The 27,683-nt window shown below is 52.8% G+C and overlaps 1 long non-coding RNA gene across 1 annotated transcript in view; it reads left to right on the forward strand.

The window, feature by feature from the left end:
* The first annotated feature begins 237 nt into the window (after positions 1 to 237).
* The window catches only part of LOC144487758 (uncharacterized), a 32,170-nt gene continuing 4,724 nt past the window's right edge, over positions 238 to 27,683 (forward strand). Inside the window, exons 1-2 of the long non-coding RNA XR_013496458.1 lie at positions 238 to 329; positions 746 to 884. This is a non-coding gene — a long non-coding RNA (uncharacterized LOC144487758). The remainder of the gene's footprint in view (positions 330 to 745; positions 885 to 27,683) is intronic.

The following is a 27,683-nucleotide window of genomic DNA, read 5'->3' on the forward strand; positions in this document are numbered from 1 at the left end:
GCTCCGAAAGCTCGTGTCTTGTGCTGCCAAATAGACCTGTTGACCTTTAACCTGGTGCTGTGGCCCCGCCCACCATCTCACACAGTCACAATGCCCGGCTGATTGACGGCAGCTCCGGACCAATAGGAGGAGAAGGGGGCGGGACTGGATTACCGAGCAGGAGGGGCTGGTCCTCCAACCAATCGGAGTGAATGAGAGGCGGGGCTGGGAGTGGAGCATGCGCAGTGTGCGGGATAGCGATGGGTGATTTGATGTGCAGTCAGTCAGTGGAATGGCGGCTCGGGGGGAGCGATGGATCCGGCGGGTGGGCGGAGAGGATTCATAACCAGGTTTGTGTACAGCGGAAACTCAGAGAATGAAATCGCCGGTTCCCCGTTTGGACCCAGCGGGAGCCCAGGATTGTTCCCCGTTTCTGCCCTGAGTTCACCGCCGCCATGTTTCCAGCGGGGCTGTGCGCCTGTGCTGCCGCCATCTTTGTGAGGGGCAATGTGAAGTGAGCGTATGCCCAGTGCCATGTTTGTGAGGGGCAATGTCAGGAGAGCGCATGCCCAGTGCCATCTTGGTCTGGGTTTGACCAAAGGGCAGAGGTTAAAGGTGAGAGTGTTTCAGAGGGGATGTGGGGACAATGTTGACGGGGGCTGAAGAAGGGGCTTGCAGCTCCGAAAGCTTGTGTGGCTTTTGCTACCAAATAAACCTGTTGGACTTTAACCTGGTGTTGTTAAACTTCTTACTGTGTTTTCCCCAGTCCAACGCCGGCATCTCCACATCATGACAGATTGTTGAGCAGACTGTGTTGCAAATCTGGAACTCGCTGCCTGAGTGGCTGCTGGAGGCAGGGACTCTCTGATTGAAGAAGCTTCTGGACAAACACATCAATACACAAGGTATCGTCGCTGATAGTCCAAGTACATTGATTGGACTCAATTGGTATTGAGGGGGCGAGTTGTGGGGGGAAGTGGGGCAAGGGGGAGGGGTTGAAGGGTGCGAGAGGTTGTGGGGAGGGGATGAGGGGTTGTGGGGGGGGGGTTGAAGGGTGTGAGAGGTTGTGGGGAGGGGGTGAGGGGTTGCGGGGGGGCAAGGGATGAGGGGTGGTGGGGGAAGGTAAGTTTGCTGATGACACAAAGGTTGGTGGATTTGTGGATAGCGATGAGGACCATCAGAGGATACAGCAGGATATCGATCAGTCCAAGACTTGGGCAGAGAGGTGGCAGATGGAGTTTCGTCCGGACAAATGTGAAGTAATGCATTTTGGAAGGTCTAACACAGATAGGAAACTTACAGTAAATGGCAGAAACCTTCAGAGTATTGATAGGGAGAGGGATCTGGGTGTACAGGTACACAGGTCACTGAAAGTGGCAATGCAGCTGGAGAAGGTAGTCAAGAAGGCATACGGCATGCTTGCCTTCATCGGCCGGGACATTGAGTTTAAAAATTGGCAAGTCGTGTTGCAGCTTTATAGAAGCTTAGTTCGACCGCACTTGGAATATAGTGTTCAATTCTGGTCGCCACACTGCCAGAAGGGTGTGGAGGCTTTGGAGAGGGAATAGAAAAGATTTACCAGGATGTGGTCTGGTCTGGAAATCAGCCTCCCACCATTCATTTGTTTATTTCTATGATTCAGGAATCCCAGTGGGTTGTGGCTGAGGCTTTTTTCCAAAGAGTGGGAGCTGAGAACTGAGCTCACACTGGAGACTCTGTGTCTTTTTTCACTGCACCCCCCCCCCCCTTGCATTGCTTTGCTTTGCTTTCAATCAATTTCTTGTGTTCCCTCGCACTCTTTCCTGTCCCCACCACTCTCTTCACTATCACTCCCACGCACTCTCAATTTCTCTCTCCACACCTTCATCCTCCCCCTGCTTCACTCATGCCCTTCAGAGACGGAAATCTGCCGTCCTTACCTGGTCTGGTCTACATGCCATTCCAGAGCCACAGCAACATGTCTGACTCTTAACTGTCCTCCCAAATTGCATAGCAAGCCATTTTGTTCAAGGGCACAGTGGGTTAACTCTGCTGCCTCACAGTGGCATGGTGACACAGTGGGTTAACACTGCTGCCTCACGGTGGCACAGTGGGTTAACACTGCTGCCTCACAGTGACACGGTGACACAGTGGGTTAACACTGCTGTCTCACAGTGACACGGTGACACAGTGGGTTAACACTGCTGCCTCACAGTGACACGGTGGCACAGTGGGTTAACACTGCTGTCTCACAGTGACACGGTGACACAGTGGGTTAACACTGCTGTCTCACTGTGACACGGTGACACAGTGGGTTAACACTGCTGCCTCACAGTGACACGGTGACACAGTGGGTTAACACTGCTGTCTCACAGTGACACGGTGACACAGTGGGTTAACACTGCTGCCTCACAGTGACACGGTGACACAGTGGGTTAACACTGCTGCCTCACAGTGACACGGTGACACAGTGGGTTAACACTGCTGTCTCACAGTGACACGGTGACACAGTGGGTTAACACTGCTGCCTCTCAGTGACACGGTGACACAGTGGGTTAACACTGCTGTCTCACAGTGACACGGTGACACAGTGGGTTAACACTGCTGTCTCACAGTGACACGGTGACACAGTGGGTTAACACTGCTGCCTCACAGTGACACGGTGACACAGTGGGTTAACACTGCTGTCTCACAGTGACACGGTGACACAGTGGGTTAACACTGCTGCCTCACAGTGACACGGTGACACAGTGGGTTAACACTGCTGCCTCACAGTGACACGGTGACACAGTGGGTTAACACTGCTGCCTCACAGTGACACGGTGGCACAGTGGGTTAACACTGCTGTCTCACAGCGACACAGTGGGTTAACACTGCTGCCTCACAGTGACACGGTGACACAGTGGGTTAACACTGCTGCCTCACAGCGACACGGTGACACAGTGGGTTAACACTGCTGTCTCACAGTGACACAGTGGGTTAACACTGCTGCCTCACAGTGACACAGTGGGTTAACACTGCTGCCTCACAGTGACACGGTGACACAGTGGGTTAACACTGCTGCCTCTCAGTGACACGGTGACACAGTGGGTTAACACTGTTGCCTCACAGTGACACGGTGACACAGTGGGTTAACACTGCTGTCTCACAGCGACACGGTGACACAGTGGGTTAACACTGCTGCCTCACAGTGACACGGTGACACAGTGGGTTAACACTGCTGTCTCACAGTGACACGGTGACACAGTGGGTTGACACAGTGACACAGTGGGTTAACACTGCTGCCTCACAGCGACACGGTGACACAGTGGGTTAACTCTGCTGCCTCACAGTGACACGGTGACACAGTGGGTTAACACTGCTGCCTCACAGTGACACGGTGACACAGTGGGTTAACACTGCTGCCTCACAGTGACACGGTGACACAGTGGGTTAACACTGCTGCCTCACAGTGACACGGTGACACAGTGGGTTAACACTGCTGCCTCACAGTGACACAGTGACACAGTGGGTTAACACTGCTGCCTCACGGTGACACAGTGGGTTAACACTGCTGTCTCACAGCGACACGGTCACACAGTGGGTTAACACTGCTGTCTCACAGCGACACGGTGACACAGTGGGTTAACACTGCTGCCTCACAGTGACACGGTGACACAGTGGGTTAACACTGCTGCCTCACAGTGACACGGTGACACAGTGGGTTAACACTGCTGCCTCACAGTGACACAGTGGGTTAACTCTGCTGCCTCACAGTGACACGGTGACACAGTGGGTTAACACTGCTGCCTCACAGCGACACGGTGACACAGTGGGTTAACACTGCTGCCTCACAGTGACACGGTGACACAGTGGGTTAACACTGCTGCCTCACAGTGACATAGTGGATTAACACTGCTGTCTCACAGCGACACGGTGACACAGTGGGTTAACACTGCTGTCTCACAGTGACACGGTGACACAGTGGGTTAACACTGCTGTCTCACAGTGACACGGTGACACAGTGGGTTAACACTGCACCCTCACAGTGACACGGTGACACAGTGGGTTAACACTGCTGTCTCACAGTGACACGGTGACACAGTGGGTTAACACTGCTGCCTCACAGTGACACGGTGACACAGTGGGTTAACACTGCTGCCTCACAGCGACACAGTGGGTTAACACTGCTGCCTCACAGTGACACGGTGACACAGTGGGTTAACACTGCTGCCTCACAGCGACACGGTGACACAGTGGGTTAACACTGCTGTCTCACAGTGACACAGTGGGTTAACACTGCTGCCTCACAGTGACACGGTGACACAGTGGGTTAACACTGCTGCCTCACAGCGACACGGTGACACAGTGGGTTAACACTGCTGTCTCACAGTGACACAGTGGGTTAACACTGCTGCCTCACAGTGACACGGTGAGACAGTGGGTTAACACTGCTGCCTCACAGCGACACGGTGACACAGTGGGTTAACACTGCTGTCTCACAGTGACACAGTGGGTTAACACTGCTGCCTCACAGTGACACGGTGACACAGTGGGTTAACACTGCTGCCTCACAGCGTCACGGTGACACAGTGGGTTAACACTGCTGTCTCACAGTGACACAGTGGGTTAACACTGCTGCCTCACAGTGACACAGTGGGTTAACACTGCTGCCTCACAGTGACACAGTGGGTTAACACTGCTGCCTCACAGTGACACGGTGACACAGTGGGTTAACACTGCTGCCTCTCAGTGACACGGTGACACAGTGGGTTAACACTGCTGCCTCACAGTGACACGGTGACACAGTGGGTTAACACTGCTGCCTCTCAGTGACACGGTGACACAGTGGGTTAACACTGCTGTCTCACAGTGACACGGTGACACAGTGGGTTAACACTGCTGCCACACAGTGACACGGTGTTACAGTGGGTTAACACTGCTGTCTCACAGCGACACGGTGACACAGTGGGTTAACACTGCTGCCTCACAGTGACACGGTGACACAGTGGGTTAACACTGCTGTCTCACAGTGACACGGTGACACAGTGGGTTGACACAGTGACACAGTGGGTTAACACTGCTGCCTCTCAGCGACACGGTGACACAGTGGGTTAACTCTGCTGCCTCACAGTGACACGGTGACACAGTGGGTTAACACTGCTGCCTCACAGTGACACGGTGACACAGTGGGTTAACACTGCTGTCTCACAGTGACACGGTGACACAGTGGGTTAACACTGCTCCCTCACAGTGACACGGTGACACAGTGGGTTAACACTGCTGCCTCACAGTGACACGGTGACACAGTGGGTTAACACTGCTGTCTCACAGTGACACGGTGACACAGTGGGTTAACACTGCTGCCTCACAGTGACACGGTGACACAGTGGGTTAACACTGCTGCCTCACAGTGACACGGTGGCACAGTGGGTTAACACTGCTGCCTCTCAGTGACACGGTGACACAGTGGGTTAAAACTGCTGCCTTACAGTGACACGGTGACGCAGTGGGTTAACACTGCTGCCTCACAGCGACACGGTGACACAGTGGGTTAACACTGCTGCCTCACAGTGACACGGTGACACAGTGGGTTAACACTGCTGTCTCACAGCGACACGGTCACACAGTGGGTTAACACTGCTGTCTCACAGTGACACGGTGACACAGTGGGTTAACACTGCTGCCTCACAGTGACACGGTGACACAGTGGGTTAACACTGCTGCCTCACAGTGACATAGTGACACAGTGGGTTAACACTGCTGCCTCACAGTGACACGGTGACACAGTGGGTTAACACTGCTGCCTCACAGTGACACGGTGACACAGTGGGTTAACACTGCTGCCTCACAGTGACACGGTGACACAGTGGGTTAACACTGCTGCCTCACAGCGACACGGTGACACAGTGGGTTAACACTGCTGTCTCACAGCGACACGGTGACACAGTGGGTTAACACTGCTGTCTCACAGTGACACGGTGAAACAGTGGGTTAACACTGCTGTCTCACAGCGACACGGTGACACAGTGGGTTAACACTGCTGCCTCACAGTGACACGGTGACACAGTGGGTTAACACTGCTGCCTCACAGCGACACGGTGACACAGTGGGTTAACACTGCTGCCTCACAGTGACACGGTGACACAGTGGGTTAACACTGCTGTCTCACAGTGACACGGTGACACAGTGGGTTACCACTGCTGTCTCACAGTGACACGGTGACACAGTGGGTTAACACTGCTGCCTCACAGTGACACGGTGACACAGTGGGTTAACACTGCTGTCTCACAGTGACACGGTGACACAGTGGGTTAACACTGCTGTCTCACAGTGACACGGTGACACAGTGGGTTAACACTGCTGTCTCACAGTGACACGGTGACACAGTGGGTTAACACTGCTGCCTCACAGTGACACGGTGACACAGTGGGTTAACACTGCTGCCTCACAGCGACACGGTGACACAGTGGGTTAACACTGCTGCCTCACAGTGACACGGTGACACAGTGGGTTAACACTGCTGTCTCACAGCGACACGGTGACACAGTGGGTTAACACTGCTGCCTCACAGTGACACGGTGACACAGTGGGTTAACACTGCTGCCTCACAGTGACACGGTGACACAGTGGGTTAACCCTGCTGCCTCCCAGTGACACGGTGACACAGTGGTTAACAGAGCTGCCTCACAGTGACACGGTGACACAGTGGGTTAACACTGCTGTCTCACAGTGACACGGTGGCACAGTGGGTTAACACTGCTGCCTCACAGTGACACGGTGACACAGTGGGTTAACACTGCTGCCTCACAGTGACACGGTGGCACAGTGGGTTAACACTGCTGCCTCACAGTGACACGGTGACACAGTGGTTAACACAGCTGCCTCACAGTGACACGGTGACACAGTGGGTTAACACTGCTGTCTCACAGCGACACGGTGACACAGTGGGTTAACACTGCTGTCTCACAGTGACACGTTGACACAGTGGGTTAACACTGCTGTCTCACAGCGACACGGTGACACAGTGGGTTAACACTGCTGCCTCCCAGTGACACAGTGACACAGTGGGTTAACACTGCTGCCTCACAGTGACATGGGGACACAGTGGGTTAACACTGCTGTCTCACAGTGACACGGTGACACAGTGGGTTAACACTGCTGTCTCACAGTGACACGGTGACACAGTGGGTTAACACTGCTGCCTCACAGTGACACGGTGACACAGTGGGTTAACACTGCTGCCTCACAGTGACACGGTGACACAGTGGGTTAACACTGCTGCCTCACAGTGACACGGTGACACAGTGGGTTAACACTGCTGCCTCACAGTGACACGGTGACACAGTGGGTTAACACTGCTGTCTCACAGTGACACGGTGACACAGTGGGTTAACACTGCTGTCTCACAGTGACACGGTGACACAGTGGGTTAACACTGCTGCCTCACAGTGACACGGTGACACAGTGGGTTAACACTGCTGTCTCACAGTGACACGGTGACACAGTGGGTTAACACTGCTGTCTCACAGTGACACGGTGACACAGTGGGTTAACACTGCTGCCTCACAGTGACACGGTGACACAGTGGGTTAACACTGCTGCCTCACAGTGACACGGTGACACAGTGGGTTAACACTGCTGTCTCACAGTGACACGGTGACACAGTGGGTTAACACTGCTGCCTCACAGTGACACGGTGACACAGTGGGTTAACACTGCTGCCTCACAGTGACACGGTGACACAGTGGGTTAACACTGCTGTCTCACATTGGCACAGTGGGTTAACACTGCTGCCTCACAGTGACACGGTGACACAGTGGGTTAACACTGCTGCCTCACAGTGACACGGTGACACAGTGGGTTAACACTGCTGTCTCACATTGGCACAGTGGGTTAACACTGCTGCCTCACAGTGACACGGTGACACAGTGGGTTAACACTGCTGCCTCACAGTGACACGGTGACACAGTGGGTTAACACTGCTCCCTCACAGTGACACGGTGACACAGTGGGTTAACACTGCTGCCTCACAGTGACACGGTGACACAGTGTGTTAAAACTGCTGCCTCACAGTGACACGGTGACACAGTGGGTTAACACTGCTGCCTCACAGTGACACGGTGACACAGTGGGTTCACACTGCTGTCTCACAGCGACACGGTGACACAGTGGGTTAACACTGCTGCCTCACAGTGACACGGTGACACAGTGGGTTTACACTGCTGCCTCACAGTGACACGGTGACACAGTGGGTTAACACTGCTGTCTCACAGTGACACGGTGACACAGTGGGTTAACACTGCTGCCTCACAGTGACACAGTGGGTTAACACTGCTGCCTCACGGTGACACAGTGGATTAACACTGCTGTCTCACAGTGACACGGTGACACAGTGGGTTAACACTGCTGCCTCACAGTGACACGGTGACACAGTGGGTTAACACTGCTGCCTCACAGTGACACGGTGACACAGTGGGTTAACACTGCTGCCTCACAGTGACACGGTGACACAGTGGTTAACACTGCTGTCTGACAGTGACACAGTGACACAGTGGGTTAACACTGCTGTCTCACAGCGGCACGGTGACACAGTGGGTTAACACTGCTGCCTCACAGTGACACGGTGACACAGTGGGTTAACACTGCTGTCTCACAGTGACACGGTGACAGTGGGTTAACACTGCTGCCTCACAGTGACACGGTGACACAGTGGGTTAACACTGCTGCCTCACAGTGACACGGTGACACAGTGGGTTAACACTGCTGTCTCACAGTGACACAGTGGGTTAACACTGCTGCCTCACAGTGACACGGTGAGACAGTGGGTTAACACTGCTGTCTCACAGTGACACGGTGACACAGTGGGTTAACACTGCTGCCTCACAGTGACACGGTGACACAGTGGGTTAACACTGCTGCCTCACAGTGACACGGTGACACAGTGGGTTAACACTGCTGTCTCACAGTGACACGGTGACACAGTGGGTTAACACTGCTGCCTCACAGCGACACGGTGACACAGTGGTTAACACTGCTGCCTCACAGTGACACGGTGACACAGTGGGTTAACACTGCTCCCTCACAGTGACACGGTGACACAGTGGGTTAACACTGCTGTCTCACAGTGACACGGTGACACAGTGGGTTAACACTGCTGCCTCACAGTGACACGGTGACACAGTGGGTTAACACTGCTGCCTCACAGCGACACGGTGACACAGTGGGTTAACACTGCTGTCTCACAGTGATACGGTGACACAGTGGGTTAACACTGCTGTCTCACAGTGACACGGTGACACAGTGGTTAACACTGCTGCCTCACAGTGACACGGTGACACAGTGGGTTAACACTGCTGCCTCACAGTGACACGGTGACACAGTGGGTTAACACTGCTGTCTCACAGTGACACGGTGACACAGTGGTTAACACTGCTGTCTCACAGTGACACGGTGGCACAGTGGGTTAACACTGCTGTCTCACAGTGACACGGTGACAGTGGGTTAACACTGCTGTCTCACAGTGACACGGTGACACAGTGGGTTAACACTGCTGCCTCACAGTGACACGGTGACACAGTGGGTTAACACTGCTGCCTCACAGTGACACGGTGACACAGTGGTTAACACTGCTGTCTCACAGTGACACGGTGGCACAGTGGGTTAACACTGCTGCCTCACAGTGACACGGTGACACAGTGGGTTAACACTGCTGCCTCACAGTGACACTGTGACACAGTGGGTTAACACTGCTGTCTCACAGCGACACTGTGACACAGTGGGTTAACACTGCTGTCTCACGGTGACACAGTGGGTTAACACTGCTGTCTCACAGTGACACGGTGACACAGTGGTTAACACTGCTGTCTCACAGCGACACTGTGACACAGTGGGTTAACACTGCTGTCTCACAGTGACACGGTGACACAGTGGGTTAACACTGCTGCCTCACAGTGACACGGTGACACAGTGGGTTAACACTGCTGCCTCACAGTGACACGGTGACACAGTGGGTTAACACTGCTGCCTCACAGTGACACGGTGACACAGTGGGTTAACACTGCTGTCTCACAGTGACACGGTGACACAGTGGGTTAACACTGCTGTCTCACAGTGACACGGTGACACAGTGGGTTAACACTGCTGTCTCACAGTGACACGGTGACACAGTGGGTTAACACTGCTGCCTCACAGTGACACGGTGACACAGTGGTTAACACAGCTGCCTCACAGTGACACGGTGACACAGTGGGTTAACACTGCTGTCTCACAGTGACACGGTGACACAGTGGGTTAACACTGCTGCCTCACAGTGACACGGTGACACAGTGGGTTAACACTGCTGTCTCACAGTGACACGGTGACACAGTGGGTTAACACTGCTGCCTCACAGTGACACGGTGACACAGTGGGTTAACACTGCTGTCTCACAGTGACACGGTGACACAGTGGGTTAACACTGCTGTCTCACAGTGACACGGTGACACAGTGGGTTAACACTGCTGCCTCACAGTGACGCGGTGACACAGTGGGTTAACACTGCTGTCTCACAGTGACACGGTGACACAGTGGGTTAACACTGCTGTCTCACAGTGACACGGTGACACAGTGGGTTAACACTGCTGCCTCACAGTGACACGGTGACACAGTGGGTTAACACTGCTGCCTCACAGCGACACGGTGACACAGTGGGTTAACACTGCTCCCTCACGGTGACACGGTGACACAGTGGGTTAACACTGCTGTCTCACAGTGACACGGTGACACAGTGGGTTAACACTGCTCCCTCACGGTGACACAGTGGGTTAACACTGCTGCCTCACAGTGACACGGTGACACAGTGGGTTAACACTGCTGCCTCACAGCGACACGGTGACACAGTGGGTTAACACTGCTGCCTCACAGTGACACGGTGACACAGTGGGTTAACACTGCTGTCTCACAGTGACACGGTGACACAGTGGGTTAACACTGCTGCCTCACAGTGACACGGTGACACAGTGGGTTAACACTGCTGCCTCACAGTGACACGGTGACACAGTGGGTTAACACTGCTGCCTCACAGTGACACGGTGACACAGTGGGTTAACACTGCTGTCTCACAGTGACACGGTGACACAGTGGGTTAACACTGCTGTCTCACAGTGACACGGTGACACAGTGGGTTAACACTGCTGCCTCACAGTGACACGGTGACACAGTGGGTTAACACTGCTGCCTCACAGTGACACGGTGACACAGTGGGTTAACACTGCTGTCTCACAGTGACACGGTGACACAGTGGGTTAACACTGCTGTCTCACAGTGACACGGTGACACAGTGGGTTAACACTGCTGTCTCACAGTGACACGGTGACACAGTGGGTTAACACTGCTGTCTCACATTGGCACAGTGGGTTAACACTGCTGCCTCACAGTGACACGGTGACACAGTGGGTTAACACTGCTGCCTCACAGTGACACGGTGACACAGTGGGTTAACACTGCTGCCTCACAGTGACACGGTGACACAGTGGGTTAACACTGCTGTCTCACATTGGCACAGTGGGTTAACACTGCTGCCTCACAGTGACACGGTGACACAGTGGGTTAACACTGCTGCCTCACAGTGACACGGTGACACAGTGGGTTAACACTGCTGTCTCACATTGGCACAGTGGGTTAACACTGCTGCCTCACAGTGACACGGTGACACAGTGGGTTAACACTGCTGCCTCAGAGTGACACGGTGACACAGTGGGTTAACACTGCTCCCTCACCGTGACACGGTGACACAGTGGGTTAACACTGCTGCCTCACAGTGACACGGTGACACAGTGTGTTAAAACTGCTGCCTCACAGTGACACGGTGACACAGTGGGTTAACACTGCTGCCTCACAGTGACACGGTGACACAGTGGGTTCACACTGCTGTCTCACAGCGACACGGTGACACAGTGGGTTAACACTGCTGCCTCACAGTGACACGGTGACACAGTGGGTTTACACTGCTGCCTCACAGTGACACGGTGACACAGTGGGTTAGCACTGCTGTCTCACAGTGACACGGTGACACAGTGGGTTAACACTGCTGCCTCACAGTGACACAGTGGGTTAACACTGCTGCCTCACGGTGACACAGTGGATTAACACTGCTGTCTCACAGTGACACGGTGACACAGTGGGTTAACACTGCTGCCTCACAGTGACACGGTGACACAGTGGGTTAACACTGCTGCCTCACAGTGACACGGTGACACAGTGGGTTAACACTGCTGCCTCACAGTGACACGGTGACACAGTGGTTAACACTGCTGTCTGACAGTGACACAGTGACACAGTGGGTTAACACTGCTGTCTCACAGCGACACGGTGACACAGTGGGTTAACACTGCTGCCTCACAGTGACACGGTGACACAGTGGGTTAACACTGCTGTCTCACAGTGACACGGTGACAGTGGGTTAACACTGCTGCCTCACAGTGACACGGTGACACAGTGGTTTATCACTGCTGCCTCACAGTGACACGGTGACACAGTGGGTTAACACTGCTGTCTCACAGTGACACAGTGGGTTAACACTGCTGCCTCACAGTGACACGGTGAGACAGTGGGTTAACACTGCTGTCTCACAGTGACACGGTGACACAGTGGGTTAACACTGCTGCCTCACAGTGACACGGTGACACAGTGGGTTAACACTGCTGTCTCACAGTGACACGGTGACACAGTGGGTTAACACTGCTGTCTCACAGTGACACGGTGACACAGTGGGTTAACACTGCTGCCTCACAGCGACACGGTGACACAGTGGTTAACACTGCTGCCTCACAGTGACACGGTGACACAGTGGGTTAACACTGCTCCCTCACAGTGACACGGTGACACAGTGGGTTAACACTGCTGTCTCACAGTGACACGGTGACACAGTGGGTTAACACTGCCGCCTCACAGTGACACGGTGACACAGTGGGTTAACACTGCTGCCTCTCAGTGACACGGTGACACAGTGGGTTAACACTGCTGCCTCACAGTGACACGGTGACACAGTGGGTTAACACTGCTGCCTCACAGTGACACGGTGGCACAGTGGGTTAACACTGCTGTCTCACAGTGACACGGTGGCACAGTGGGTTAACACTGCTGCCTCACAGTGACACGGTGGCACAGTGGGTTAACACTGCTGTCTCACAGTGACACGGTGACACAGTGGTTAACACTGCTGCCTCACAGTGACACGGTGACACAGTGGGTTAACACTGCTGCCTCACAGTGACACGGTGACACAGTGGGTTAACACTGCTGTCTCACAGTGACACGGTGACACAGTGGTTAACACTGCTGTCTCACAGTGACACGGTGGCACAGTGGGTTAACACTGCTGTCTCACAGTGACACGGTGACACAGTGGGTTAACACTGCTGTCTCACAGTGACACGGTGACACAGTGGGTTGACACAGTGACACAGTGGGTTAACACTGCTGCCTCACAGCGACACGGTGACACAGTGGGTTAACTCTGCTGCCTCACAGTGACACGGTAACACAGTGGGTTAACACTGCTGCCTCACAGTGACACGGTGACACAGTGGGTTAACACTGCTGCCTCACAGTGACACGGTGACACAGTGGGTTAACACTGCTGCCTCACAGTGACACGGTGACACAGTGGGTTAACACTGCTGCCTCACAGTGACACGGTGACACAGTGGGTTAACACTGCTGCCTCACAGTGACACAGTGACACAGTGGGTTAACACTGCTGCCTCACGGTGACACAGTGGGTTAACACTGCTGTCTCACAGCGACACGGTCACACAGTGGGTTAACACTGCTGTCTCACAGCGACACGGTGACACAGTGGGTTAACACTGCTGCCTCACAGTGACACGGTGACACAGTGGGTTAACACTGCTGCCTCACAGTGACACGGTGACACAGTGGGTTAACACTGCTGCCTCACAGTGACACAGTGGGTTAACTCTGCTGCCTCACAGTGACACGGTGACACAGTGGGTTAACACTGCTGCCTCACAGCGACACGGTGACACAGTGGGTTAACACTGCTGCCTCACAGTGACACGGTGACACAGTGGGTTAACACTGCTGCCTCACAGTGACATAGTGGATTAACACTGCTGTCTCACAGCGACACGGTGACACAGTGGGTTAACACTGCTGTCTCACAGTGACACGGTGACACAGTGGGTTAACACTGCTGTCTCACAGTGACACGGTGACACAGTGGGTTAACACTGCACCCTCACAGTGACACGGTGACACAGTGGGTTAACACTGCTGTCTCACAGTGACACGGTGACACAGTGGGTTAACACTGCTGCCTCACAGTGACACGGTGACACAGTGGGTTAACACTGCTGCCTCACAGCGACACAGTGGGTTAACACTGCTGCCTCACAGTGACACGGTGACACAGTGGGTTAACACTGCTGCCTCACAGCGACACGGTGACACAGTGGGTTAACACTGCTGTCTCACAGTGACACAGTGGGTTAACACTGCTGCCTCACAGTGACACGGTGACACAGTGGGTTAACACTGCTGCCTCACAGCGACACGGTGACACAGTGGGTTAACACTGCTGTCTCACAGTGACACAGTGGGTTAACACTGCTGCCTCACAGTGACACGGTGACACAGTGGGTTAACACTGCTGCCTCACAGCGACACGGTGACACAGTGGGTTAACACTGCTGTCTCACAGTGACACAGTGGGTTAACACTGCTGCCTCACAGTGACACGGTGACACAGTGGGTTAACACTGCTGCCTCACAGCGACACGGTGACACAGTGGGTTAACACTGCTGTCTCACAGTGACACAGTGGGTTAACACTGCTGCCTCACAGTGACACAGTGGGTTAACACTGCTGCCTCACAGTGACACGGTGATACAGTGGGTTAACACTGCTGCCTCTCAGTGACACGGTGACACAGTGGGTTAACACTGCTGCCTCACAGTGACACGGTGACACAGTGGGTTAACACTGCTGCCTCTCAGTGACACGGTGACACAGTGGGTTAACACTGCTGTCTCACAGTGACACGGTGACACAGTGGGTTAACACTGCTGCCTCACAGTGACACGGTGATACAGTGGGTTAACACTGCTGTCTCACAGCGACACGGTGACACAGTGGGTTAACACTGCTGCCTCACAGTGACACGGTGACACAGTGGGTTAACACTGCTGTCTCACAGTGACACGGTGACACAGTGGGTTGACACAGTGACACAGTGGGTTAACACTGCTGCCTCTCAGCGACACGGTGACACAGTGGGTTAACTCTGCTGCCTCACAGTGACACGGTGACACAGTGGGTTAACACTGCTGCCTCACAGTGACACGGTGACACAGTGGGTTAACACTGCTGTCTCACAGTGACACGGTGACACAGTGGGTTAACACTGCTGCCTCACAGTGACACGGTGACACAGTGGGTTAACACTGCTGCCTCACAGTGACACGGTGGCACAGTGGGTTAACACTGCTGCCTCTCAGTGACACGGTGACACAGTGGGTTAAAACTGCTGCCTTACAGTGACACGGTGACGCAGTGGGTTAACACTGCTGCCTCACAGCGACACGGTGACACAGTGGGTTAACACTGCTGCCTCACAGTGACACGGTGACACAGTGGGTTAACACTGCTGTCTCACAGCGACACGGTCACACAGTGGGTTAACACTGCTGTCTCACAGTGACACGGTGACACAGTGGGTTAACACTGCTGCCTCACAGTGACACGGTGACACAGTGGGTTAACACTGATGCCTCACAGTGACATAGTGACACAGTGGGTTAACACTGCTGCCTCACAGTGACACGGTGACACAGTGGGTTAACACTGCTGCCTCACAGTGACACGGTGACACAGTGGGTTAACACTGCTGCCTCACAGTGACACGGTGACACAGTGGGTTAACACTGCTGCCTCACAGCGACACGGTGACACAGTGGGTTAACACTGCTGTCTCACAGCGACACGGTGACACAGTGGGTTAACACTGCTGTCTCACAGTGACACGGTGAAACAGTGGGTTAACACTGCTGTCTCACAGCGACACGGTGACACAGTGGGTTAACACTGCTGCCTCACAGTGACACGGTGACACAGTGGGTTAACACTGCTGCCTCACAGCGACACGGTGACACAGTGGGTTAACACTGCTGCCTCACAGTGACACGGTGACACAGTGGGTTAACACTGCTGTCTCACAGTGACACGGTGACACAGTGGGTTAACACTGCTGTCTCACAGTGACACGGTGACACAGTGGGTTAACACTGCTGCCTCACAGTGACACGGTGACACAGTGGGTTAACACTGCTGTCTCACAGTGACACGGTGACACAGTGGGTTAACACTGCTGTCTCACAGTGACACGGTGACACAGTGGGTTAACACTGCTGTCTCACAGTGACACGGTGACACAGTGGGTTAACACTGCTGCCTCACAGTGACACGGTGACACAGTGGGTTAACACTGCTGCCTCACAGCGACACGGTGACACAGTGGGTTAACACTGCTGCCTCACAGTGACACGGTGACACAGTGGGTTAACACTGCTGTCTCACAGCGACACGGTGACACAGTGGGTTAACACTGCTGCCTCACAGTGACACGGTGACACAGTGGGTTAACACTGCTGCCTCACAGTGACACGGTGACACAGTGGGTTAACCCTGCTGCCTCCCAGTGACACGGTGACACAGTGGTTAACACAGCTGCCTCACAGTGACACGGTGACACAGTGGGTTAACACTGCTGTCTCACAGTGACACGGTGGCACAGTGGGTTAACACTGCTGCCTCACAGTGACACGGTGACACAGTGGGTTAACACTGCTGCCTCACAGTGACACGGTGGCACAGTGGGTTAACACTGCTGCCTCACAGTGACACGGTGACACAGTGGTTAACACAGCTGCCTCACAGTGACACGGTGACACAGTGGGTTAACACTGCTGTCTCACAGCGACACGGTGACACAGTGGGTTAACACTGCTGTCTCACAGTGACACGTTGACACAGTGGGTTAACACTGCTGTCTCACAGCGACACGGTGACACAGTGGGTTAACACTGCTGCCTCCCAGTGACACAGTGGGTTAACACTGCTGCCTCACAGTGACATGGGGACACAGTGGGTTAACACTGCTGTCTCACAGTGACACGGTGACACAGTGGGTTAACACTGCTGTCTCACAGTGACACGGTGACACAGTGGGTTAACACTGCTGCCTCACAGTGACACGGTGACACAGTGGGTTAACACTGCTGCCTCACAGTGACACGGTGACACAGTGGGTTAACACTGCTGCCTCACAGTGACACGGTGACACAGTGGGTTAACACTGCTGCCTCACAGTGACACGGTGACACAGTGGGTTAACACTGCTGTCTCACAGTGACACGGTGACACAGTGGGTTAACACTGCTGTCTCACAGTGACACGGTGACACAGTGGGTTAACACTGCTGCCTCACAGTGACACGGTGACACAGTGGGTTAACACTGCTGCCTCACAGTGACACGGTGACACAGTGGGTTAACACTGCTGTCTCACAGTGACACGGTGACACAGTGGGTTAACACTGCTGTCTCACAGTGACACGGTGACACAGTGGGTTAACACTGCTGTCTCACAGTGACACGGTGACACAGTGGGTTAACACTGCTGCCTCACAGTGACACGGTGACACAGTGGGTTAACACTGCTGCCTCACAGTGACACGGTGACACAGTGGGTTAACACTGCTGTCTCACAGTGACACGGTGACACAGTGGGTTAACACTGCTGCCTCACAGTGACACGGTGACACAGTGGGTTAACACTGCTGCCTCACAGTGACACGGTGACACAGTGGGTTAACACTGCTGTCTCACATTGGCACAGTGGGTTAACACTGCTGCCTCACAGTGACACGGTGACACAGTGGGTTAACACTGCTGCCTCACAGTGACACGGTGACACAGTGGGTTAACACTGCTGTCTCACATTGGCACAGTGGGTTAACACTGCTGCCTCACGGTGACACAGTGGGTTAACACTGCTGCCTCACAGTGACACGGTGACACAGTGGGTTAACACTGCTCCCTCACAGTGACACGGTGACACAGTGGGTTAACACTGCTGCCTCACAGTGACACGGTGACACAGTGTGTTAAAACTGCTGCCTCACAGTGACACGGTGACACAGTGGGTTAACACTGCTGCCTCACAGTGACACGGTGACACAGTGGGTTCACACTGCTGTCTCACAGCGACACGGTGACACAGTGGGTTAACACTGCTGCCTCACAGTGACACGGTGACACAGTGGGTTTACACTGCTGCCTCACAGTGACACGGTGACACAGTGGGTTAACACTGCTGTCTCACAGTGACACGGTGACACAGTGGGTTAACACTGCTGCCTCACAGTGACACAGTGGGTTAACACTGCTGCCTCACGGTGACACAGTGGATTAACACTGCTGTCTCACAGTGACACGGTGACACAGTGGGTTAACACTGCTGCCTCACAGTGACACGGTGACACAGTGGGTTAACACTGCTGCCTCACAGTGACACGGTGACACAGTGGGTTAACACTGCTGCCTCACAGTGACACGGTGACACAGTGGTTAACACTGCTGTCTGACAGTGACACAGTGACACAGTGGGTTAACACTGCTGTCTCACAGCGACACGGTGACACAGTGGGTTAACACTGCTGCCTCACAGTGACACGGTGACACAGTGGGTTAACACTGCTGTCTCACAGTGACACGGTGACAGTGGGTTAACACTGCTGCCTCACAGTGACACGGTGACACAGTGGGTTAACACTGCTGCCTCACAGTGACACGGTGACACAGTGGGTTAACACTGCTGCCTCACAGTGACACGGTGACACAGTGGGTTAACACTGCTGTCTCACAGTGACACGGTGACACAGTGGGTTAACACTGCTGTCTCACAGTGACACGGTGACACAGTGGGTTAACACTGCTGTCTCACAGTGACACGGTGACACAGTGGGTTAACACTGCTGCCTCACAGTGACACGGTGACACAGTGGGTTAACACTGCTGCCTCACAGTGACACGGTGACACAGTGGGTTAACACTGCTGTCTCACAGTGACACGGTGACACAGTGGGTTAACACTGCTGCCTCACAGTGACACGGTGACACAGTGGGTTAACACTGCTGCCTCACAGTGACACGGTGACACAGTGGGTTAACACTGCTGTCTCACATTGGCACAGTGGGTTAACACTGCTGCCTCACAGTGACACGGTGACACAGTGGGTTAACACTGCTGCCTCACAGTGACACGGTGACACAGTGGGTTAACACTGCTGTCTCACATTGGCACAGTGGGTTAACACTGCTGCCTCACGGTGACACAGTGGGTTAACACTGCTGCCTCACAGTGACACGGTGACACAGTGGGTTAACACTGCTCCCTCACAGTGACACGGTGACACAGTGGGTTAACACTGCTGCCTCACAGTGACACGGTGACACAGTGTGTTAAAACTGCTGCCTCACAGTGACACGGTGACACAGTGGGTTAACACTGCTGCCTCACAGTGACACGGTGACACAGTGGGTTCACACTGCTGTCTCACAGCGACACGGTGACACAGTGGGTTAACACTGCTGCCTCACAGTGACACGGTGACACAGTGGGTTTACACTGCTGCCTCACAGTGACACGGTGACACAGTGGGTTAACACTGCTGTCTCACAGTGACACGGTGACACAGTGGGTTAACACTGCTGCCTCACAGTGACACAGTGGGTTAACACTGCTGCCTCACGGTGACACAGTGGATTAACACTGCTGTCTCACAGTGACACGGTGACACAGTGGGTTAACACTGCTGCCTCACAGTGACACGGTGACACAGTGGGTTAACACTGCTGCCTCACAGTGACACGGTGACACAGTGGGTTAACACTGCTGCCTCACAGTGACACGGTGACACAGTGGTTAACACTGCTGTCTGACAGTGACACAGTGACACAGTGGGTTAACACTGCTGTCTCACAGCGACACGGTGACACAGTGGGTTAACACTGCTGCCTCACAGTGACACGGTGACACAGTGGGTTAACACTGCTGTCTCACAGTGACACGGTGACAGTGGGTTAACACTGCTGCCTCACAGTGACACGGTGACACAGTGGGTTAACACTGCTGCCTCACAGTGACACAGTGGGTTAACACTGCTGTCTCACAGTGACACAGTGACACAGTGGGTTAACACTGCTGCCTCACAGTGACACGGTGAGACAGTGGGTTAACACTGCTGTCTCACAGTGACACGGTGACACAGTGGGTTAACACTGCTGCCTCACAGTGACACGGTGACACAGTGGGTTAACACTGCTGCCTCACAGTGACACGGTGACACAGTGGGTTAACACTGCTGTCTCACAGTGACACGGTGACACAGTGGGTTAACACTGCTGCCTCACAGCGACACGGTGACACAGTGGTTAACACTGCTGCCTCACAGTGACACGGTGACACAGTGGGTTAACACTGCTCCCTCACAGTGACACGGTGACACAGTGGGTTAACACTGCTGTCTCACAGTGACACGGTGACACAGTGGGTTAACACTGCTGCCTCACAGTGACGCAGTGACACAGTGGGTTAACACTGCTGTCTCACAGTGACACGGTGACACAGTGGGTTAACACTGCTGTCTCACAGTGACACGGTGACACAGTGGGTTAACACTGCTGCCTCACAGTGACACGGTGACACAGTGGGTTAACACTGCTGCCTCACAGTGACACGGTGACACAGTGGGTTAACACTGCTGCCTCACAGTGACACGGTTACACAGTGGGTTAACACTGCTGTCTCACAGTGACACGGTGGCACAGTGGTTCGCACTGCTGCCTCACAGTGACACGGTGACACAGTGGGTTAACACTGCTGTCTCACAGTGACACGGTGACACAGTGGGTTAACACTGCTGTCTCACAGTGACACGGTGACACAGTGGGTTAACACTGCTGTCTCACAGTGACACGGTGACACAGTGGGTTAACACTGCTGTCTCACAGTGACACGGTGACACAGTGGGTTAACACTGCTGCCTCACAGTGACACGGTGACACAGTGGGTTAACACTGCTGCCTCACAGTGACACGGTGACACAGTGGGTTAACACTGCTGTCTCACAGTGACACGGTGACACAGTGGGTTAACACTGCTGTCTCACAGTGACACGGTGACACAGTGGGTTAACACTGCTGCCTCACAGTGACACGGTGACACAGTGGGTTAACACTGCTGCCTCACAGTGACACGGTGACACAGTGGGTTAACACTGCTGCCTCACAGTGACACGGTGACACAGTGGGTTAACACTGCTGCCTCACAGCGACACGGTGACACAGTGGGTTAACACTGCTGCCTCACAGTGACACGGTGACACAGTGGGTTAACACTGCTCCCTCACGGTGACACGGTGACACAGTGGGTTAACACTGCTCCCTCACGGTGACACGGTGACACAGTGGGTTAACACTGCTGCCTCACAGTGACACGGTGACACAGTGGGTTAACACTGCTGCCTCACAGTGACACGGTGACACAGTGGGTTAACACTGCTGTCTCACAGTGACACGGTGACACAGTGGGTTAACACTGCTGCCTCACAGCGACACGGTGACACAGTGGGTTAACACTGCTGCCTCACAGTGACACGGTGACACAGTGGGTTAACACTGCTCCCTCACGGTGACACGGTGACACAGTGGGTTAACACTGCTCCCTCACGGTGACACGGTGACACAGTGGGTTAACACTGCTCCCTCACGGTGACACGGTGACACAGTGGGTTAACACTGCTGTCTCACAGTGACACGGTGACACAGTGGGTTAACACTGCTCCCTCACGGTGACACGGTGACACAGTGGGTTAACACTGCTCCCTCACGGTGACACGGTGACACAGTGGGTTAACACTGCTCCCTCACGGTGACACGGTGACACAGTGGGTTAACACTGCTGCCTCACAGTGACACGGTGACACAGTGGGTTAACACTGCTCCCTCACGGTGACACGGTGACACAGTGGGTTAACACTGCTCCCTCACGGTGACACAGTGGGTTAACACTGCTGCCTCACAGTGACACGGTGACACAGTGGGTTAACACTGCTGCCTCACAGCGACACGGTGACACAGTGGGTTAACACTGCTGCCTCACAGTGACACGGTGACACAGTGGGTTAACACTGCTGTCTCACAGTGACACGGTGACACAGTGGGTTAACACTGCTGTCTCACAGTGACACGGTGACACAGTGGGTTAACACTGCTGTCTCACAGTGACACGGTGACACAGTGGGTTAACACTGCTGCCTCACAGTGACACGGTGACACAGTGGGTTAACACTGCTGTCTCACAGTGACACAGTGGCACAGTGGGTTAACACTGCTGCCTCACAGCGCAAGTGAATTGCGTTCGATTCTCGGCTTTGGTCACTGTCTGTGTGGAGTTTTCACGTTCTCCCCGTGTCTGCAGGGGTTTCCTCCGGGTGCAGCGTATAATGTGACCTCAGTATTGTAATTTTGGAATTCTGCAATCACCCTGCGTACACAAAGATCACCAAAATAGTGGGATTATTAAAATTCAGCTTTCTCACAGTGGATCTTTCTCTCTCTCAGTTTCTGCAGGATTGCTCTAATGTCGAAAATGACAGCAGGCATATAAATTGGAAATATTTTATTTTTGAGTAAATGTTTACAGACATCGACAGGCAGAGAGAATGAGGCAGAGAGAAAGAGAATGTGACAGACAGAGATAGAATAAGACTGAGAGAGAGATTGAGACTGACAGAGAATCAGACTGAGAGAGAGATTGAGACTGACAGAGAATCAGACTGAGAGAGAGACTGAGACTGACAGAGAATCAGACTGAGAGAGAGACTGAGACTGACAGAGAATCAGACTGAGAGAGAGAGACTGAGACTGACAGAGAATCAGACTGAGAGAGAGATTGAGACTGACAGAGAATCAGACTGAGAGAGAGACTGAGACTGACAGAGAATCAGACTGAGAGAGAGACTGAGACTGACAGAGAATCAGACTGAGAGAGAGAGACTGAGACTGACAGAGAATCAGTCTGAGAGAGCGTGGGAAAAAGAGACTGAGACTGACAGAGAATCAGACTGAGAGAGAGACTGAGACTGACAGAGAATCAGACTGAGAGAGAGACTGAGACTGACAGAGAATCAGACTGAGAGAGAGACTGAGACTGACAGAGAATCAGACTGAGAGAGAGAGACTGAGACTGACAGAGAATCAGTCTGAGAGAGCGTGGGAAAAAGAGACTGAGACTGACAGAGAATCAGACTGAGAGAGAGACTGAGACTGACAGAGAATCAGACTGAGAGAGAGACTGAGACTGACAGAGAATCAGACTGAGAGAGAGACTGAGACTGACAGAGAATCAGACTGAGAGAGAGACTGAGACTGACAGAGAATCAGACTGAGAGAGAGAGACTGAGACTGACAGAGAATCAGTCTGAGAGAGCGTGGGAAAAAGAGACTGAGACTGACAGAGAATCAGACTGAGAGAGAGACTGAGACTGACAGAGAATCAGACTGAGAGAGAGAGACTGAGACTGACAGAGAATCAGTCTGAGAGAGCGTGGGAAAAAGAGACTGAGACACGATCCCAACACGACCCTCAGAATTAAAATGGAGGGTGTGTCCCTCATTGAAGCCCCCCTCCCACTAACAGCCTCAGTTTCACCCACCACATCCAGCTGTTTCCACATCCGCCTCGTTTCTCCTCTCTCTCTCTCTCTCTCTCCACCTGTTTCTGCTGCATTTGTTGTCATGTTGGAATCTGTGAAGAAACCACATTTCCACCACTGTTTTCACAATCTCTCTCTCTGTCACCTTTCCTTCATTTCCTTCAATCACAAAGATACATAAAGGGACGCAGAGAGAGAGAGAGAGAGAGAGAGTAAAACCCTCAATAACATCCCAAAAGAAGAATTAAAGAGGCTGCTACAGTTTTTATTGAATCATTCATCCCATCCAATTTAGCACAGACACTGTTTGGGGATGAAGCAAATGGAGGAGGCTTCCTGAGGGCCCTGTGAGATTAGGGCTTGAATTGAGGCCTAGTCACAGAGGCTGCATTAAACCTTGGGGCAAAGAGCAGGAATCGTTCCACTCCAGTGAAACACAACAATCCTGAAAGCTGGAGTGACAGAGGCAGTGATATTAAACCCCTGTCCCGACCCCCTGCCCCTGGCCATTCTCCAATTCACACCACCCCATCTAAAAACACAATCCGGACTCTGGAATTGGGGACAAGCCATTTCCAAGGCCGGGGAATTTTAATTTCATCCTTACCTCCTCCTTCCCAAGTGTTTTACAGTCACTGAGCCAGTTCCATTTTAAATTTGCGTGTTTACAAGTTGGAGTTCAGGAAAGGCAGCTGGTTATTGATGCACAGCCAGATCCCATGGGCAATAATTTGACGATATCCGGATGGGACAAAGGGGAGAAATGTAATTCTCCCAGCCTCATGTCTGGTGTAATCCTCCCACCCACACACTGAACGCCACGTATATTCCGAGTCTGAATAGACAACATCTCAGTCACAGAAAGAGATAAACTCCCTTCTTTAAACTGGGAACAAGCTGTGTCCATTCCTTGGAGACTTTTTAAAATCAGCCTCCCAACATTTATTTATTTGTTTATTTAGTTGTTTAATTCTGTAAATCAGGAATCCCACAGGGCTGTGACTGAGACTTTTCTCCAGAGACAGTGAGCTGGGCACTGAGTCCATAACTCCACATGTCCTTAAAGGTGACATCACAGGTGGAGAAGCTAGTGAATAAGGCATATGGCATGCTTGCCTTTATTGGACGGGGCATCGAGTATAAAAGTTGGGGTCTGATGTTGCGGTTATATAGAACGTTGGTTCGGCCACATTTGGAACACTGCGTCCAGTTCTGGTCGCCACACTACCAGAAGGACGTGGAGGCTTTGGACAGAGTACAGAGGAGGTTTACCAGGATGTTGCCTGGGATGGAGGGTATTAGCTATGAGGAGAGATTGAGTAAACTGGGATTGTTCTCCCTGGAAAGACGGAGGTTGAGGAGCGACCTAATAGAAGTTTTCAAAATTATGAAGTGCACAGATAGGGTGAACAGGTGGAAACATTTTCCCAGGTCAGAAATGACAAACACAAGGGGTCACAAGTTCAGGTAAGGGGAGCAAGGTTCAAGACAGATATGCGGGGGATGTATTTTACACAGAGGGTGGTGGGGGCCTGGAATGTTCTACCAAGCAAGTTGGTTGAGGCAGACACGCTAGGATCATTTAAGACTTATCGAGACAGCCACATGAACAGCACCACATGATTGCTACCTGTGCCACGTGCCAGTGAGGGTAAGAGTAGGATGCTCGGACGGATGAACACGTGGCTGAGGAACTGGTGTAGGAGGTAGGGTTCCAGATTTCTAGGTCACTGGGACCTCTTCTGGGGCAGGTGGGACCGGTACAAGAGAGACGGGATGCACCTGAACTACAAGGGGACCAATATACTTGCAGGGTGGTTTGCCAGTGTTATTGGGGAGCGTTTAAACTAGATTTGCAGGGGGATGGGAACCAGAGTGCCAGAACAGATAGTGGAGCAGGGGTGAAAGTAAATGATGTTAATAGTTCATGAAATATCACAAATAGAAGGGTTGTGTGTGGTGGTAATAATCTTCTGAGGTGTGTCTATTTCAATGCCAGGAGTATTGTGGGGAAGGCAGATGAGCTGAGGGCGTGGAATGACACATGGAATTATGACATTATAGCCATTAGTGAAACTTGGCTGCAGGAGGGGCAGGACTGGCAGCTCAATGTTCCAGGGTTCCAATGTTTCAGGCGGGATAGAGGCAGAGGGATGAAGGGTGGGTGGGTGGTATTGCTAGTCAGGGAAACTGTTACAGCAGTGCTCAGGCAGGACAGATTCGAGGGTTTGTCTCCCGAGGCCATATGGGTGGTATGACCACATTAATGGGGTTGTATTATAGACCACCCAATAGTCAGCGAGAATTGGAGGAGCAAATCTGCAGAGAGATAGCAGACAACTGCAGGAAACATAAAGTTGTGATCGGAGGGGATTTTAATTTTCCCCATATAGATTGGGACTCCCATACTGTTAAAGGTCTAGACGGATTAGAGTTTGTAAAACGTGTTCAGGAAAATTTTCTAAATCAATATATAGAGGTGCCAACCAGAGAGGATGCAAAATTAGATTTCCTTTTAGGAAACGAGTTAGGACAAGTGACGGAAGTGTGTGTAGGGGAACACTTTGGTTCCAGTGATCATAACGCCATTAGTTTCAACTTGAGATCCTAAATGAATACTTTGCGTCGGTATTCACAAAGGAGATTGATGTGTTGATTGGGAGTGTCTCGGAGGGGACTGTTGACCCGTTAGAGAAAATCTCCATTACAAGAACATAAGAACATAAGAAATAGGAGCAGGAGTAGGCCATCTAGCCCCTCGAGCCTGCCCCGCCATTCAATAAGATCATGGCTGATCTGACGTGGATCAGTACCACTTACCCGCCTGATCCCCATAACCCTTAATTCCCTTACCGCTCAGGAATCCGTCCATCCGCGCTTTAAACATATTCAGCGAGGTAGCCTCCACCACCTCAGTGGGCAGAGAATTCCAGAGATTCACCACCCTCTGGGAGAAGAAGTTCCTCCTCAATTCTGTCTTAAACCGACCCCCCTTTATTTTGAGGCTGTGTCCTCTAGTTTTAACTTCCTTACTAAGTGGAAAGAATCTCTCCGCCTCCACCCTATCCAGCCCCGCATTATCTTATAAGTCTCCATAAGATCCCCCCTCATCCTTCTAAACTCCAACGAGTACAAACCCAATCTCCTCAGCCTCTCCTCATAATCCAAACCCCTCATCTCCGGTATCAACCTGGTGAACCTTCTCTGCACTCCCTCCAATGCCAATATATCCTTCCTCATATAAGGGGACCAATACTGCACACAGTATTCCAGCTGCGGCCTCACCAATGCCCTGTACAGGTGCATCAAGACATCCCTGCTTTTATATTCTATCCCCCTCGCGATATAGGCCAACATCCCATTTGCCTTCTTGATCACCTGTTGTACCTGCAGACTGGGCTTTTGCGTCTCATGCACAAGGACCCCCAGGTCCCTTTGCACGGTAGCATGTTTTAATTTGTTTCCATTGAGATAGTAATCCCACTTGTTATTATTTCCTCCAAAGTGTATAACCTCGCATTTCTCAACGTTATACTCCATTTGCCATATCCTCGCCCACTCACTCAGCCTGTCCAAATCTCTCTGCAGATCTTCTCCGTCCTCCACACGATTCACTTTTCCACTTATCTTTGTGTCGTCTGCAAACTTCGTTACCCTACACTCCGTCCCCTCCTCCAGATCATCTATATAAATGGTAAACAGTTGCGGCCCGAGTACCGATCCCTGCGGCACGCCACTAGTTACCTTCCTCCAACCGGAAAAACACCCATTTATTCCGACTCTTTGCTTCCTGTCGGATAGCCAGTCCCCAATCCACTTTAACACACTACCCCCAACTCCGTGTGCCCGAATCTTCTTCAGCAGCCTTTTATGGGGCACCTTATCAAACGCCTTTTGGAAATCCAAAAACACCGCATCCACCGGTTCTCCTCCATCAACCGCCCTCGTCACATCTTCATAAAAATC

This window comes from Mustelus asterias, unplaced genomic scaffold, assembly GCF_964213995.1.
Source record: "Mustelus asterias unplaced genomic scaffold, sMusAst1.hap1.1 HAP1_SCAFFOLD_1023, whole genome shotgun sequence".
In the NCBI taxonomy this organism is placed as follows: domain Eukaryota; kingdom Metazoa; phylum Chordata; class Chondrichthyes; order Carcharhiniformes; family Triakidae; genus Mustelus; species Mustelus asterias.